The sequence below is a fragment of the Chiloscyllium plagiosum genome, unplaced genomic scaffold, assembly GCF_037043375.1.
Source record: "Chiloscyllium plagiosum isolate Xiang-an unplaced genomic scaffold, Cpla_swu_hap1 HiC_scaffold_35, whole genome shotgun sequence".
Classification (NCBI taxonomy): Eukaryota; Metazoa; Chordata; class Chondrichthyes; order Orectolobiformes; family Hemiscylliidae; genus Chiloscyllium; species Chiloscyllium plagiosum.
This window is the reverse complement of record NW_028270173.1, coordinates 53268872-53286413: the sequence shown is the minus strand read 5'-3', so window position 1 is coordinate 53286413 and position 17542 is coordinate 53268872. Positions and strand designations below refer to the sequence as shown.

The 17542-nt window shown below is 49.6% G+C and overlaps 2 protein-coding genes across 5 annotated transcripts in view; both read left to right on the top strand.

The window, feature by feature from the left end:
* Window positions 1–17542, top strand: part of LOC148140900 (class I histocompatibility antigen, F10 alpha chain-like) — a 413938-nt gene that overhangs the window by 308269 nt on the left and 88127 nt on the right. The window lies entirely within an intron of this gene.
* Window positions 1–17542, top strand: part of LOC148140902 (class I histocompatibility antigen, F10 alpha chain-like) — a 68303-nt gene that overhangs the window by 943 nt on the left and 49818 nt on the right. The window lies entirely within an intron of this gene.

Below are 17542 nucleotides of genomic sequence, written 5' to 3'. Positions count from 1 at the left end.
TCCTCCAACCGAGTTTACTGTAAGGAGTGCTCCTGCTGTGATCTTCTATACATTGGCAAGACCAAACGTAAACTAACAGCACAATTCACCAAGCATCTCAGCTGGGCCCATAAGGACCAGCCTGACCTCCAGGTCATTGCCCATTTCAATTCCCCTTCCCACTCCCTGTCTGACATGTGCATCCAGAGAGAAAAATGGTAGCCTGGAGTTCTGACACTGTGAGGTACGAGGCCAAGAAAGAGAAGAGGAGGAAAGAAAGGCTAAAGGTGAGAAAAAGGAAAATGTACAGATAAAGCTCTGCCGCCATCTTGCTTAGAATGTTGTGGATATAGTGCCAATCAAGCAGCTGCTTTGGATGGGGTTATGGACCAGACCAAATCCCCCCAAAATATTTTAAGAAGGTATCCTAGACCCCAGCCTTTTCTTATTTTAAATGGAAATATAACATGTTGTGTTCCAGATGAAACTTGATTGATCAATCTACTCAATGTTAAAATACGACAAAAGAAAGATGAATTTTGAGTAACAACTCTATTGGAAAACTTCACAGAATAATAGATACACTATATATTACTAATTAACTGTTCCAATATAGTAGCATCCCATACACACACCCCTTGGCAAAAAGGCAAATTACCTGTCTCCCAGGTAACTCAGCAGCAGAGAGAAACCCCAGCTTTCAGCTGTAACTGAGAGACAGAAAAGATATCTGCTACTTCTTCAAAACTCCAGCAGCCTCTGTCAAATCTAAAAGCTAAAAATAACTCGCAATCTTGGTCTGTGACAGCTAGCCACACCCAGCCAGGCTGCTTCTATTGTTCCAACTTTTAAAAAACCCATGGCCCCCCAAGTTGTATAGTTTATGGATCTTCACTAGCCAGCTTGGTACCTGTGCCCTAAAGCCTCTCTTTAAAAAAAAAAGCAAAATAACCTCTTAAAGCCACAGTGTCATCATAATGGTGTCAAGCTTCTTGAGTGTTCTTGGAACTGGACTCATCCAAACAAGTGGGGAGTATTCCATCATACTCATGGCTTGTGTCTTGTAGATGATGGACAGGCTTAGGGGAGTCAGGTGGTGAGTTACTCACCAAAGTATGCCTTGCCTCTGACCTGAACTTGTAGCCACTGTGTTTATATGGCTGTGGTCAATGGTAAGCCCCAGGATGTTGATGTGGATGATTCAGGTGAGGGTAACACCATTGAATCTCAAAGGATCGTGTTTAGATTTGTATCTTATTGGAGATGGCATTTGTGTGGTGTGACTGTTACTTGCCACTTGTCAGCTCAAGCCTGGATATTGTCTAGATCTTGTGGCACTTGAACACTGACTGATGAACAAAAGCGTAATCAGCTGCGAACATCCCCCCTTCTGACCTTATGATGGAGGGAAGGCCATTGATGAAGCAGCTGAAGATGGTTGCCTCTGGGACACAACCCTGAGGAACTCCTGCAGAGATGTCCTGGATTTGAGATGACTGACCATCAACAACCATATCAATATTCCTGTGTGCCAGGTCTGACCCAAACCACTGATACACATTGATTCCAGTTTTGCTAGGGCTCCTTGATCTCACACTTGGTTTAGTGCAGCCTTGAGTTCAAGGGCTGTCACTCTCACCTTCCCTCTGGAATTCAGCTCTTTAGTCCATGTTTGATCCAAGCCTGTAATGAGGTTAGGAGCTGAGTGGCCCTGACAGAACCCAAACTGGGCGTCACTGAGCAGGTTATTGCTGAGCAGGTGCTGCTTGATAGCACTGTTAATGACCCCTTCCATCACTTTACTGATGATCGAGAGGAGGCTGATGGAACGGTTATTGGCCAGGTTGGATTTTTGTTCACTCTGATTTTTGGGTGTCGGACATACCTGGGCAGTTTTTCACATTGTCGATAGGTGCCTGTATTGTTGCTGTACTGGAACAACTTGGCTAGGGGAGCACACGTCTCCAGTACTATTGCTGGCATGTTGTCATAGCCTTTGCAGTATCCAGTCCCTCCAACCATTTCTTATTATCGCATGAAGTAAATCAAACTGGTTGAAGTCTGCGATGCTGGGGACGACTGGAGGTGGTGAGATGGAACAGCCACTTGGTATTTATTGCTGAAGATTGCTGTGAGAGCTTCAGCCTTACCTTTCGCACTGATCTTCTGGGCTCTTCCATCATTGAGGATGGGGCTATTTGTGCAGCGTCCTCCTCCGGTGAGTTGTATAATTGTCCACCATCATTCACAACTGGATGTGGTATGAATGCATTATGGCTGTTGATTGTGGATCACTTAGCTCTGCTGATCACTTGCTGCTCATGCTATTTGGCGCAAGGAGACCTGTTTGGTAGCTTCACCATATTTGGCATGCAAGGAGACCTGTTTGGTAACTCCACTATAATTGGCATGCAAGGAGACCTGTTTGGTAACTCCACTATAATTGGCATGCAAGGAGACCTGTTTGGTAGCTTCACCAGGTTGACACCTTTATTTTTAGAAATGTCTGGTGCTGCTCCTGGCATACCCTCCTGCACTCTCCATTGAACTAGGGTTGATGCCCTAACTTAATGGTGGTGTGACAGACCAAAGAGGCTGCAAATTCTGAGTAGGTGTGGAATACGATTCTGCTGCTGTTGATGGCTCACAGTGTCTCCAGGATGCCCAGTTTGAACTCTGTCCCATTTAGCGTGGGGATATTGCCACACAACATGATGGAGGTTATTCTCAACATGAAGTCTCCACAAAGACTGTGCAGTGGTCACTCTTACCAATACTGTCAAGGACAGATACATATATGGCTGGCAGATCAGTAAGGATGAGGTCAAGTATGTTTTTCCCTCTTGTTGGTTTCCTCATCACCTGCCTAATAGCTATCTCCTTTGGGACCTGAACCAGCTCAATCAGTGGTGCTGCTGCCAAGCCACACTTGGAGGTGGACATTGAAATCCCCCGCCCAGAGGAAATTATGTACCCTTGCCACCTTCAGTACTTCCTCCAAGTATTGTTCAACGTGGAATGGGGTTCTCAGACGAGCTGAGTTTCTGGGTTAACAGACTAGCAATATTACCACTTGCATCGCCTTCCCTTCGATGTACACTAGGTGTGCCCCAGGTCACTATTCCAGGCTGCTGACAGGCTATGTTCCAGTTAGTAATAGACCCGGTGTGTCCCAGGTTACTGTTCCAGGTTAGTAATAGAGTCATAGAGTCATAGAGATGTGTAGCATGGAAACAGACCCTTCGGTCCAACCTGTCCATGCCGACCAGATATCCCAACCCAATCTAGTCCCACCTGCCAGCACCTGGCCCATATCCCTCCAAACCCTTTGTATTCATATACCCATCCAAATGCCTCTTAAATGTTGCAATTGTACAAGCCTCCACCACATCCTCTGGCAGCTCATTCCATACACGTACCACCCTCTGCGTGAAAAGGTTGCCCCTTAGGACTCTTTTATGTCTTTCCCCTCTCACCCTAAACCTATGCCCTCTAGTTCTGCACTCCCAAACCCCAGGGAAAAGACTTTTCCTATTTACCCTATCCATGCCCCTCATAATTTTGTAAACCTCTATAAGGTCACCCCTCAGCCTCCAACGCTCCAGGGAAAACAGCCCCAGCCTGTTCAGCCTCTCCCTGTAGCTCAGATCCTCCAACCCTGGGCAACAACCTTGTAAATCTTTTCTGAACCCTTTCAAGTTTCACAACAGTTTTCCAATAGGAAGGAAACCAGAATTGCATGCAATATTCCAACAGTGGCCTAACCAATGTCCTGTACAGCCACAACATGACCACCCAACTCCTGTACTCAATACTCTGACCAATAAAGGAAAGCATACCAAACCTGTTCCAGGTCAGTGATATACCCGGTGTGTCCCAGGTTACTGTTCCAGGTCAGTGATATACCCGGTGTGTCCCAGGTTACTGTTCCAGGTCAGTGACATACTTGGTGTGTCCCGGGTTACTGTTCCAGGTCAGTGATATACCCGGTGTGTCCCAGGTTACTGTTCCAGGTCAGTGATATAATCGGTGTGTCCCAGGTTACTGTTCCAGGTCAGTGATATACCCGGTGTGTTCCAGGTTACTGTTCCAGGTCAGTGATATACCCGGTGTGTCCCAGGTTACTGTTCCAGGTCAGTGATATAATCGGTGTGTCCCAGGTTACTGTTCAAGGTCCGTGATATACCCGGTGTGTCCCAGGTTACTGTTCCAGGTCAGTGATGTACTCGGTGTGTCCCAGGTTCCTGTTCCAGGTCAGTGACATACTCAGTGTGTCCCAGGTTACTGTTCCAGGTCAGTGATATACTCGGTGTGTTCCAGGTTACTGTTCCAGGTCAGTGATATACCCGGTGTGTCCCAGGTTACTGTTCTAGGTCAGTGACATACTCGGTGTGTCCCAGGTTACTGTTCCAGGTCACGGATATACTCGGTGTGTCCCAGGTTACTGTTCCAGGTCAGTGACATACTCGGTGTGTCCCGGGTTACTGTTCCAGGTCAGTGATATACCCGGTGTGTCCCAGGTTACTGTTCCAAGTCAGTGATAGAGCCGGTGTGTCCCAGGTTACTGTTCCAGGTCAGTGATATACTCGGTGTGTCCCAGGTTACTGTTCTAGGTCAGTGATATACCCGGTGTGTCCCAGTTTACTGTTCTAGGTCAGTGATATAGACGGTGTGTCCCAGGTTACTGTTCCAGGTCAGTGATATACTCGGAGTGTCCCAGGCTCCTGTTCTAGGTTGGTGACATACTCGGTGTGTTCCAGGTTACTGTTCCAGGTCAGTGATATACCCGGTGTGTCCCAGGTTACTGTTCCAGGTCAGTGACATACTCGGTGTGTCCCAGGTTCCTGTTCCAGGTCAGTGACATACCCGGTGTGTCCCAGGTTACTGTTCCAGGTCAGTGATATACTCGGTGTGTCCCAGGTTACTGTTCCAGGTCAGTGACATACTCGGTGTGTCCCAGGTTACTGTTCCAGGTCAGTGATATACCCGGTGTGTCCCAGGTTACTGTTCCAAGTCAGTGATATACTCGGTGTGTACTGGTTACTGTTCCAGGTCAGTGATATACTCGGTGTGTCCCAGGTTACGGTTCTAGGACAGAGACATACTTGGTGTGTCCCAGGTTACTGTTCCAGGTCAGTGATATACTCGGTGTGTTAAAGGTTACTGTTCCAGGTCAGTGACATACTCGGTGTGTCCCAGGTTACTGTTCCAGGTCAGTGATAAACTCGGTGTGTCCCAGGTTACTGTTCCAGGTCAGTGACATACTCGGTGTGTTCCAGGTTACTGATCCAGGTTGGTGACATACCCGGTGTATCCCAGGTCACTGGTCCAGGTCAGTGATACACTCGGTGTGTCCCAGGTTACTGTTCCAGGTCAGTGACATACTCGGTGTGTCCCAGGTTACTGTTCCAGGTCAGTGATATGCCCGGTGTGTTCCAGGTTACTGTTCCAGGTCAGTGACATACTCGGTGTGTCCCAGGTTACTGTTCCAGGTCAGTGATAAACTCGGTGTGTCCCAGGTTACTGTTCCAGGTCAGTGACATACTTGGTGTGTCCCGGGTTACTGTTCCAGGTCAGTGATATACTCGGTGTGTCCCAGGTTACTGTTCCAGGTCAGTGACATACTCGTTGTGTCCCAGATTACTGTTCCAGGACAGTGATATATCCAGTGTGTCCCAGTTTACTGTTCTAGGTCAGTGATATAGACGGTGTGTCCCAGGTTACTGTTCCAGGTCAGTGATATACTCGGAGTGTCCCAGCCTCCTGTTCTAGGTTGGTGACATACTCGGTGTGTTCCAGGTTACTGTTCCAGGTCAGTGATATACCCGGTGTGTCCCAGGTTCCTTTTCCAGGTCAGTGATATAATCGGTGTGTCCCAGGTTACTGTTCCAGGTCAGTGATATACCCGGTGTGTCCCAGGTCAGTGATGTACTCGGTGTGTCCCAGGTTACAATTCCAGGTCAGTGACATACTCGGTGTGTCCCAGGTTCCTGTTCCAGGTCAGTGATATACTCGGTGTGTCCCAGGTTACTATTCTAGATAAGTGATATACCCGGTGTGTCCGAGGTTCCTTTTCCAGGTCAGTGATATAATCGGTGTGTCCCAGGTTACTGTTCCAGGTCAGTGACATACTCGGTGTGTCCCAGGTTCCTGTTCCAGGTCAGTGACATACTCGGTGTGTCCCAGGTTACTGTTCCAGGTCAGTGATATACTCGGTGTGTCCCAGGTTACTGTTCCAGGTCAGTGACATACTCGGTGTGTTCCAGGTTACTGTTCCAGGTCAGTGATATACCCGGTGTGTCCGAGGTTACTGTTCCAGGTCAATGACATACGCGGAGTTTCCCAGGTTACTGTTCCAGGTCAGTGATATACTCGGTGTGCCCAGGTTCCTGTTCTAGGTCAGTGACATACTCAGTGTGTCCCAGGTTACTGTTCCAGGTCAGTGATATACCCGGTGTGTCCCAGGTTACTGTTCCACGTCAGTGATATACTCGGTGTGTACAGGTTACTGTTCCAGGTCAGTGATATACTCGGTGTGTCCCAGGTTACGGTTCTAGGACAGAGACATACTTGGTGTGTCCCAGGTTACTGTTCCAGGTCAGTGATATACTCGGTGTGTTCCAGGTTACCGTTCCAGGTCAGTGACATACTCGGTGTGTCCCAGGTTACTGTTCCAGGTCAGTGATAAACTCGGTGTGTCCCAGGTTACTGTTCCAGGTCAGTGACATACTCGGTGTGTTCCAGGTTACTGATCCAGGTTGGTGACATACCCGGTGTATCCCAGGTCACTGGTCCAGGTCAGTGACACACTCGGTGTGTCCCAGGTTACTGTTCCAGGTCAGTGACACACTCGGTATGTTCCAGGTTACTGTTCCAGGTCAGTGACATACTCGGTGTGTCCCAGGTTACTGTTCCAGGTCAGTGATAAACTCGGTGTGTCCCAGGTTACTGTTCCAGGTCAGTGACATACTTGGTGTGTCCCGGGTTACTGTTCCAGGTCAGTGATATACTCGGTGTGCCCCAGGTTACTGTTCCAGGTCAGTGACATACTCGGTGTGTCCCAGGTTACTGTTCCAGGTCAGTGACATACTCGTTGTGTCCCAGATTACTGTTCCAGGACAGTGATATACCCAGTGTGTCCCAGTTGACTGTTCTAGGTCAGTGATATAGACGGTGTGTCCCAGGTTACTGTTCCAGGTCAGTGATATACTCGGAGTGTCCCAGGCTCCTGTTCTAGGTTGTTGACATACTCGGTGTGTCCCAGGTTACTGTTCCAGGTCAGTGATAAACTCGGTGTGTCCCAGGTTACTGTTCCAGGTTAGTGACATACTCGGTGTGTTCCAGGTTACTGTTCCAGGTCAGTGACATACTCGGTGTGTCCCAGGTTACTGTTCCAGGTCAGTGATATGCCCGGTGTGTTCCAGGTTACTGTTCCAGGTCAGTGATATAGCCGGTCTGTCCCAGGTTACTGTTCCAGGTCAGTGACATACTTGTTGTGTCCCAGGTTACTGTTCCAGGTCAGTGACATACTTGTTGTGTCCCAGATTACTGTTCCAGGACAGTGATATACCCAGTGTGTCCCAGTTTACTGTTCTAGGTCAGTGATATACTCGGAGTGTCCCAGGCTCCTGTTCTAGGTTGGTGACATACTCGGTGTGTTCCAGGTTACTGTTCCAGGTCAGTGATATACCCGGTGTGTCCCAGGTTCCTTTTCCAGGTCAGTGATATAATCGGTGTGTCCCAGGTTACTGTTCCAGGTCAGTGATATACCCGGTGTGTCCCAGGTCAGTGATGTACTCGGTGTGTCCCAGGTTACTATTCTAGGTCAGTGACATACTCGGTGTGTCCCAGGTTCCTGTTCCAGGTCAGTGATATACTCGGTGTGTCCCAGGTTACTATTCTAGGTCAGTGACATACTCGGTGTGTCCCAGGTTCCTGTTCCAGGTCAGTGATATACTCGGTGTGTCCCAGGTTCCTTTTCCAGGTCAGTGATATAATCGGTGTGTCCCAGGTTACTGTTCCAGGTCAGTGACATACTCGGTGTGTCCCAGGTTCCTGTTCCAGGTCAGTGACATACTCGGTGTGTCCCAGGTTACTGTTCCAGGTCAGTGATATACTCGGTGTGTCCCAGGTTACTGTTCCAGGTCAGTGACATACTTTGTTTTGTCCCAGGTTACTGTTCCAGGTCAGTGATATACCCGGTGTGTCCCAGGTTACTGTTCCAGGTCAGTGATATACTCGGTGTGTACAGGTTACTGTTCCAGGTCAGTGATATACTCGGTGTGTCCCAGGTTATGGTTCTAGGACAGAGACATACTTGGTGTGTCCCAGGTTACTGTTCCAGGTCAGTGACATACTCGGTGTGTCCCAGGTTACTGTTCCAGGTCAGTGATAAACTCGGTGTGTCCCAGGTTACTGTTCCAGGTCAGTGACATACTCGGTGTGTTCCAGGTTACTGATCCAGGTTGGTGACATACCCGGTGTATCCCAGGTCACTGGTCCAGGTCAGTGATACACTCGGTGTGTCCCAGGTTACAGTTCCAGGTCAGTGACATACTCGGTGTGTCCCAGGTTACTGTTCCAGGTCAGTGATAAACTCGGTGTGTCCCAGGTTACAGTTCCAGGTCAGTGACATACTTGGTGTGTCCCGGGTTACTGTTCCAGGTCAGTGATATACTCGGTGTGTCCCAGGTTACTGTTCCAATTCAGTGATATAGCCGGTGTGTCCCAGGTTACTGTTCCAGGTCAGTGACATACTCGTGTCCCAGATTACTGTTCCAGGACAGTGATATACCCAGTGTGTCCCAGTTTACTGTTCTAGGTCAGTGATATAGACGGTGTGTCCCAGGTTACTGTTCCAGGTCAGTGATATACTCGGAGTGTCCCAGGCTCCTGTTCTAGGTTGGTGACATACTCGGTGTGTTCCAGGTTACTGTTCCAGGTCAGTGATATACCCGGTGTGTCCCAGGTTCCTTTTCCAGGTCAGTGATATACTCGGAGTGTCCCAGGCTCCTGTTCTAGGTTGGTGACATACTCGGTGTGTTCCAGGTTACTGTTCCAGGTCAGTGATATACCCGGTGTGTCCCAGGTTCCTTTTCCAGGTCAGTGATATAATCGGTGTGTCCCAGGTTACTGTTCCAGGTCAGTGATATACTCGGAGTGTCCCAGGCTCCTGTTCTAGGTTGGTGACATACTCGGTGTGTTCCAGGTTACTGTTCCAGGTCAGTGATATACCCGGTGTGTCCCAGGTTCCTTTTCCAGGTCAGTGATATAATCGGTGTGTCCCAGGTTACTGTTCCAGGTCAGTGATATACTCGGAGTGTCCCAGGCTCCTGTTCTAGGTTGGTGATATACCCGGTGTGTCCCAGGTTACAGTTCCAAGTCAGTGATAGAGCCGGTGTGTCCCAGGTTACTGTTCCAGGTCAGTGACATACTCGTTGTGTCCCAGGTTACTGTTCCAGGTCAGTGATATAGACGGTGTGTCCAAAGGTTCCTGTTCCAGGTCAGTGACATACTTGGTGTGTCCCAGGTTACTGTTCTAGGTCAGTGACATACTCGGTGTGTCCCAGGTTCCTGTTCCAGGTCAGTGACATACTTGGTGTGTCCCAGGTTACTGTTCCAGGTCAGTGATATACTCGGAGTGTCCCAGGCTCCTGTTCTAGGTTGGTGACATACTCGGTGTGTTCCAGGTTACTGTTCCAGGTCAGTGATATACCCGGTGTGTCCCAGGTTCCTTTTCTAGGTCAGTGATATAATCGGTGTGTCCCAGGTTACTGTTCCAGGTCAGTGATATACACGGTGTGTCCCAGGTCAGTGATGTACTCGGTGTGTCCCAGGTTCCTGTTCCAGGTCAGTGATATGCTCGGTGTGTCCCAGGTTACTGTTCTAGGTCAGTGACATACTCGGTGTGTCCCAGGTTCCTGTTCCAGGTCAGTGACATACTTGGTGTGTCCCAGGTTACTGTTCCAGTTCAGTGATATACTCGGTGTGTCCCAGGTTACTGTTCTAGGTCAGTGATATACCCGCTGTGTCCCAGGTTACTGTTCCAGGTCAGTGATATACCCAGTGTGTCCCAGGTTACTATTCCAGGTCAATGACATACCCGGTGAGTCCCAGGTTCCTGTTGTAGGTCAGAGATATACTCGGTGTGTCCCAGGTTCCTGTTCTAGGTCAGTGACATACTCGGTGTGTCCCAGGTTACTGTGCCAGGTCGGTGACATACTCGGTGTGTCCCAGGTTACAGTTCAAGGTCAGTGATATACTCGGTGTGTCCCAGGTTCCTGTTCTAGGTCAGTGACATACTCGGTGTGTCCAAGGTTACTGTTCCAGGTTAGTGATATACTCGGTGTGTTCCAGGTTACTGTTCTAGGTCAGTGACATACTCGGTGTGTCCCAGGTTACTGTGCCAGGTCGGTGACATACTCGGTGTGTCCCAGGTTACAGTTCAAGGTCAGTGATATACTCGGTGTGTCCCAGGTTCCTGTTCTAGGTCAGTGACACACTCGGTGTGTCCCAGGTTGCTGTTCCAGGTCAGTGATATACTCGGTGTGTTCCAGGTTACTGTTCCAGGTCAGTGATATACTCGGAGTGTCCCAGGCTCCTGTTCTAGGTTGGTGACATACTCGGTGTGTTCCAGGTTACTGTTCCAGGTCAGTGATATACCCGGTGTGTCCCAGGTTCCTTTTCCAGGTCAGTGATATAATCGGTGTGTCCCAGGTTACTGTTCCAGGTCAGTGATATACCCGGTGTGTCCCAGGTCAGTGATGTACTCGGTGTGTCCCAGGTTACTATTCTAGGTCAGTGACATACTCGGTGTGTCCCAGGTTCCTGTTCCAGGTCAGTGATATACTCGGTGTGTCCCAGGTTACTATTCTAGGTCAGTGATATACACGGTGTGTCCCAGGTTCCTTTTCCAGGTCAGTGATATAATCGGTGTGTCCCAGGTTACTGTTCCAGGTCAGTGACATACTCGGTGTGTCCCAGGTTCCTGTTCCAGGTCAGTGACATACTCGGTGTGTCCCAGGTTACTGTTCCAGGTCAGTGATATACTCGGTGTGTCCCAGGTTACTGTTCCAGGTCAGTGACATACTTCGTTTTGTCCCAGGTTACTGTTCCAGGTCAGTGATATACCCGGTGTGTCCCAGGTTACTGTTCCAGGTCAGTGATATACTCGGTGTGTACAGGTTACTGTTCCAGGTCAGTGATATACTCGGTGTGTCCCAGGTTACGGTTCTAGGACAGAGACATACTTGGTGTGTCCCAGGTTACTGTTCCAGGTCAGTGACATACTCGGTGTGTCCCAGGTTACTGTTCCAGGTCAGTGATAAACTCGGTGTGTCCCAGGTTACTGTTCCAGGTCAGTGACATACTCGGTGTGTTCCAGGTTACTGATCCAGGTTGGTGACATACCCGGTGTATCCCAGGTCACTGGTCCAGGTCAGTGATACACTCGGTGTGTCCCAGGTTACAGTTCCAGGTCAGTGACATACTCGGTGTGTCCCAGGTTACTGTTCCAGGTCAGTGATAAACTCGGTGTGTCCCAGGTTACAGTTCCAGGTCAGTGACATACTTGGTGTGTCCCGGGTTACTGTTCCAGGTCAGTGATATACTCGGTGTGTCCCAGGTTACTGTTCCAATTCAGTGACATACTCGTGTCCCAGATTACTGTTCCAGGACAGTGATATACCCAGTGTGTCCCAGTTTACTGTTCTAGGTCAGTGATATAGACGGTGTGTCCCAGGTTACTGTTCCAGGTCAGTGATATACTCGGAGTGTCCCAGGCTCCTGTTCTAGGTTGGTGACATACTCGGTGTGTTCCAGGTTACTGTTCCAGGTCAGTGATATACCCGGTGTGTCCCAGGTTCCTTTTCCAGGTCAGTGATATATTCGGAGTGTCCCAGGCTCCTGTTCTAGGTTGGTGACATACTCGGTGTGTTCCAGGTTACTGTTCCAGGTCAGTGATATACCCGGTGTGTCCCAGGTTCCTTTTCCAGGTCAGTGATATAATCGGTGTGTCCCAGGTTACTGTTCCAGGTCAGTGATATACTCGGAGTGTCCCAGGCTCCTGTTCTAGGTTGGTGACATACTCGGTGTGTTCCAGGTTACTGTTCCAGGTCAGTGATATACCCGGTGTGTCCCAGGTTACAGTTCCAAGTCAGTGATAGAGCCGGTGTGTCCCAGGTTACTGTTCCAGGTCAGTGATATACTCGGAGTGTCCCAGGCTCCTGTTCTAGGTTGGTGACATACTCGGTGTGTTCCAGGTTACTGTTCCAGGTCAGTGATATACCCGGTGTGTCCCAGGTTACTGTTCCAGGTCAGTGACGTACTCGGTGTGTCCCAGGTTACTGTTCCAGGTCAGTGACATACTCGTTGTGTCCCAGGTTACTGTTCCAGGTCAGTGATATAGACGGTGTGTCCCAGGTTACTGTTCCAGGTCAGTGATATACTCGGAGTGTCCCAGGCTCCTGTTCTAGGTTGGTGACATACTCGGTGTGTTCCAGGTTACTGTTCCAGGTCAGTGATATACCCGGTGTGTCCCAGGTTCCTTTTCTAGGTCAGTGATATAATCGGTGTGTCCCAGGTTACTGTTCCAGGTCAGTGATATACACGGTGTGTCCCAGGTCAGTGATGTACTCGGTGTGTCCCAGGTTCCTGTTCCAGGTCAGTGATATGCTCGGTGTGTCCCAGGTTACTGTTCTAGGTCAGTGACATACTCGGTGTGTCCCAGGTTCCTGTTCCAGGTCAGTGACATACTTGGTGTGTCCCAGGTTACTGTTCCAGTTCAGTGATATACTCGGTGTGTCCCAGGTTACTGTTCTAGGTCAGTGATATACCCGCTGTGTCCCAGGTTACTGTTCCAGGTCAGTGATATACCCAGTGTGTCCCAGGTTACTGTTCCAGGTCAATGACATACCCGGTGAGTCCCAGGTTCCTGTTGTAGGTCAGAGATATACTCGGTGTGTCCCAGGTTCCTGTTCTAGGTCAGTGACATACTCGGTGTGTCCCAGGTTACTGTGCCAGGTCGGTGACATACTCGGTGTGTCCCAGGTTACAGTTCAAGGTCAGTGATATACTCGGTGTGTCCCAGGTTCCTGTTCTAGGTCAGTGACATACTCGGTGTGTCCCAGGTTACTGTTCCAGGTTAGTGATATACTCGGTGTGTCCCAGGTTCCTGTTCTAGGTCAGTGACACACTCGGTGTGTCCCAGGTTGCTGTTCCAGGTCAGTGATATACTCGGTGTGTTCCAGGTTACTGTTTCAGGTTAGTGACATATCCGGTGTGTCTCAGGTAACTGTTCCAGGTTAGTGACATACCCGGTGTGTCCCAGGTCACTGTTCCAGGTCAGTGATACACTCGGTGTGTCCCAGGTTACTGTTGCAGGTCACTCATATACTCGGTATGTCCCAGGTTCCTGTTCCAGGTCAGTGACATTCTCGGTGTGTCCCAGGTTCCTGTTGCAGGTCAGTGATATACTCGGTGTGTCCCATGTTACTGTTCCAGGTCAGTGATATACCCGGTGTATCCCACGTCACTGGTCCAGGTCAGTGACATACTCGGTGTGTCCCAGGTTACTGTTCCAGGTCAGTGATATACTTGGTGTGTCCCAGGTTACTGTTCCATGTCAGTGATATACCCGGTGTGTTCCAGGTTACTGTTCTAGGTCAGTGATATACTTTGTGTGTCCCAGGTTCCTGTTCCAGGTCAGTGACATACTCGTTGTGTCCCAGGTTACTGTTCCAGGTCAGTGATATACTCGGTGTGTCCCAGGTTCCTGTTCTAGGTCAGTGACATACTTGGTGTGTCCCAGGTTACTGTTCCAGGTCATTGATATACTCGGTGTGTCCCAGGTTCCTGTTCTGGGTCAGTGACATACTCGGTGTGTCCCACGTTTCTGTTCCATGTTAGTGACATACTCGGTGTGTTCCAGGTTACTGTTCTAGGTCAGTGATATACCCGCTGTGTCCCAGGTTACTGTTCCAGGTCAGTGATATACCCAGTGTGTCCCAGGTTACTATTCCAGGTCAATGACATACCCGGTGAGTCCCAGGTTCCTGTTGTAGGTCAGAGATATACTCGGTGTGTCCCAGGTTCCTGTTCTAGGTCAGTGACATACTCCGTGTGTCCCAGGTTACTGTGCCAGGTCAGTGACATACTCGGTGTGTCCCAGGTTACAGTTCAAGGTCAGTGATATACTCGGTGTGTTCCAGGTTCCTGTTCTAGGTCAGTGACATACTCGGTGTGTCCCAGGTTACTGTTCCAGATCAGTCGTATACTCGGTGTGTTCCAGGTTACTGTTTCAGGTTAGTGACATACCCGGTGTGTCCCAGGTAACTTTTCCAGGTTAGTGACATACACGGTGTGTCCCAGGTCACTGTTCCAGGTCAGTGACATACTCGGTGTGTCCCAGGTTACTGTGCCAGGATAGTGATATACCCGGTGTGTCCCAGGTTACTGTTCCAGGTCAGTGACATACTCGGAATGTCCCAGGTTACTGTTCCAGGTCAGTGATATACCCGGTGTGTCCCAGGTTCCTGTTCTAGGTCAGTGATATACTCGGTGTGTCCCAGGTTACTGTTCCAGGTCAGTGACATACTCGGAATGTCCCAGGTTACTGTTCCAGGTCAGTGACATACCCGGGCAGTCCCAGGTTACTGTTCCAGGTCAGTGATATACTCGGTGTGTTCCAGGTTACTGTTCCAGGTCAGTGATATACCCGGTGTGTCCGAGGTTACTGTTCCAGGTCAATGACATACGCGGAGTTTCCCAGGTTACTGTTCCAGGTCAGTGATATACTCGGTGTGTCCCAGGTTCCTGTTCTAGGTCAGTGACATACTCAGTGTGTCCCAGGTTACTGTTCCAGGTCAGTGATATACCCGGTGTGTCCCAGTTTACTGTTCTAGGTCAGTGATATAGACGGTGTGTCCCAGGTTACTGTTCCAGGTCAGTGCCATACTCGTTGAGTCCCCGGTTACTGTTCCAGGTCAGTGACATACCCGGTGTGTACAGGTTACTGTTCCAGGTCAGTGACATACTCGGAGTGTCCCAGGTTCCTGTTCCAGGTCAGTGATATACTCGGTCTGTCCCATGTTACTGTTCCAGGTCAGTGATATACTCGGTGTGTCCCACGTTACTGTTCCAGGTCAGTGACATACTCAGTGTGTCCCAGGTTACTGTTGGAGGTCACTGATATACTCGGTATGTCCCAGGTTCCTGTTCCAGGTCAGTGACATACTCAGTGTGTCCCAGGTTCCTGTTCCGGGTCAGTGATATACTCGGTGTTTCCCAGGTTACTGTGCCAGGATAGTGATATACCCGGTGTGTCCCAGGTTACTGTTCCAGGTCAGTGACATACTCGTTGAGTCCCCGGTTACAGTTCCAGATCAGTGACATACCCGGTGTGTACAGGTTACTGTTCCAGGTCAGTGACATACTCGGTGTGTTCCAGGTAACTGTTCCTGGTTAGTGACATACACGGTGTGTCCCAGGTCACTGTTCCAGGTCAGTGATACACTCGGTGTATCCCAGGTTACTGTTGCAGGTCACTCATATTCTCGGTATGTCCCAGGTTCCTGTTCCAGGTCAGTGACATTCTCGGTGTGTCCCAGGTTCCTGTTCCAGGTCAGTGATATACTCGGTGTGTCCCATGTTACTGTTCCAGGTCAGTGATATACTCGGTGAGTCCCATGTTACTGTTCCAGGTCAGTGACATACTCGGTGTGTCCCAGGTTACTGTTCCAGGTCAGTGAGATACTCGGTATGTCCCAGGTTCCTGTTCCAGGTCAGTGACATACTCAGTGTGTCCCAGGTTCCTGTTCCAGGTCAGTGAGATACTCGGTGTGTCCCAGGTTACTGTTCTAGGTCAGTGACATAGTCGGTGTGTCCCAGGTTACTGTGCCAGGATAGTGATATACCCGGTGTGTCCCAGGTTACTGTTCCAGGTCAGTGACATACTCGGAATGTCCCAGGTTACTGTTCCAGGTCAGTGATATACCCGGTGTGTCCCAGGTTCCTGTTCTAGGTCAGTGATATACTCGGTGTGTCCCAGGTTACTGTTCCAGGTCAGTGACATACTCGGAATGTCCCAGGTTACTGTTCCAGGTCAGTGACATACCCGGTCAGTCCCAGGTTACTGTTCCAGGTCAGTGATATACTCGGTGTGTTCCAGGTTACTGTTCGAGGTCAGTGATATACCTGGTGTGTCCTAGGTTACTGTTCTAGGTCAATGACATACGCGGAGTTTCCCAGGTTACTGTTCCAGGTCAGTGATATACTCGGTGTGTACAGGTTACTGTTCCAGGTCAGTGACATACTCGGTGTGTCCCAGGTTCCTGTTCCAGGTCAGTGATATACCCGGTGTGTCCGAGGTTACTGTTCTAGGTCAATGACATACGCGGAGTTTCCCAGGTTACTGTTCCAGGTCAGTGATATACTCGGTGTGTCCCAGGTTCCTGTTCTAGGTCAGTGACATACTCAGTGTGTCCCAGGTTACTGTTCCAGGTCAGTGATATACCCGGTGTGTCCCAGTTTACTGTTCTAGGTCAGTGATATAGACGGCGTGTCCCAGGTTACTGTTCCAGGTCAGTGACATACTCGTTGAGTCCCCGGTTACTGTTCCAGGTCAGTGACATACTCGGTGTGTACAGGTTACTGTTCCAGGTCAGTGACATACTCGGTGTGTCCCAGGTTCCTGTTCCAGGTCAGTGATATACTCGGTGTGTCCCATGTTACTGTTCCAGGTCAGTGATATACTCGGTGTGTCCCACGTTACTGTTCCAGGTCAGTGACATACTCAGTGTGTCCCAGGTTACTGTTGGAGGTCACTGATATACTCGGTATGTCCCAGGTTCCTGTTCCAGGTCAGTGACATACTCAGTGTGTCCCAGGTTCCTGTTCCGGTTCAGTGATATACTCGGTGTGTCCCAGGTTACTGTTCTAGGTCAGTGACATACTCGGTGTGTCCCAGGTTACTGTGCCAGGATAGTGATATACCCGGTGTGTCCCAGGTTACTGTTCCAGGTCAGTGACATACTCGGAATGTCCCAGGTTACTGTTCCAGGTCAGTGATATACCCGGTGTGTCCCAGGTTCCTGTTCTAGGTCAGTGATATACTCGGTGTGTCCCAGGTTACTGTTCCAGGTCAGTGACATACTCGGATTGTCCCAGGTTACTGTTCCAGGTCAGTGACATACCCGGTAAGTCCCAGGTTACTGTTCCAGGTCAGTGATATACTCGGTGTGTTCCAGGTTACTGTTCCAGGTCAGTGATATACCCGGTGTGTCCTAGGTTACTGTTCTAGGTCAATGACATACGCGGAGTTTCCCAGGTTACTGTTCCAGGTCAGTGATATACTCGGTGTGTACAGGTTACTGTTCCAGGTCAGTGACATACTCGGTGTGTCCCAGGTTCCTGTTCCAGGTCAGTGATATACTCGGTGTGTCCCATGTTACTGTTCCAGGTCAGTGATATACTCGGTGTGTTCCACGTTACTGTTCCAGGTCAGTGACATACTCAGTGTGTCCCAGGTTACTGTTGGAGGTCACTGATATACTCGGTATGTCCCAGG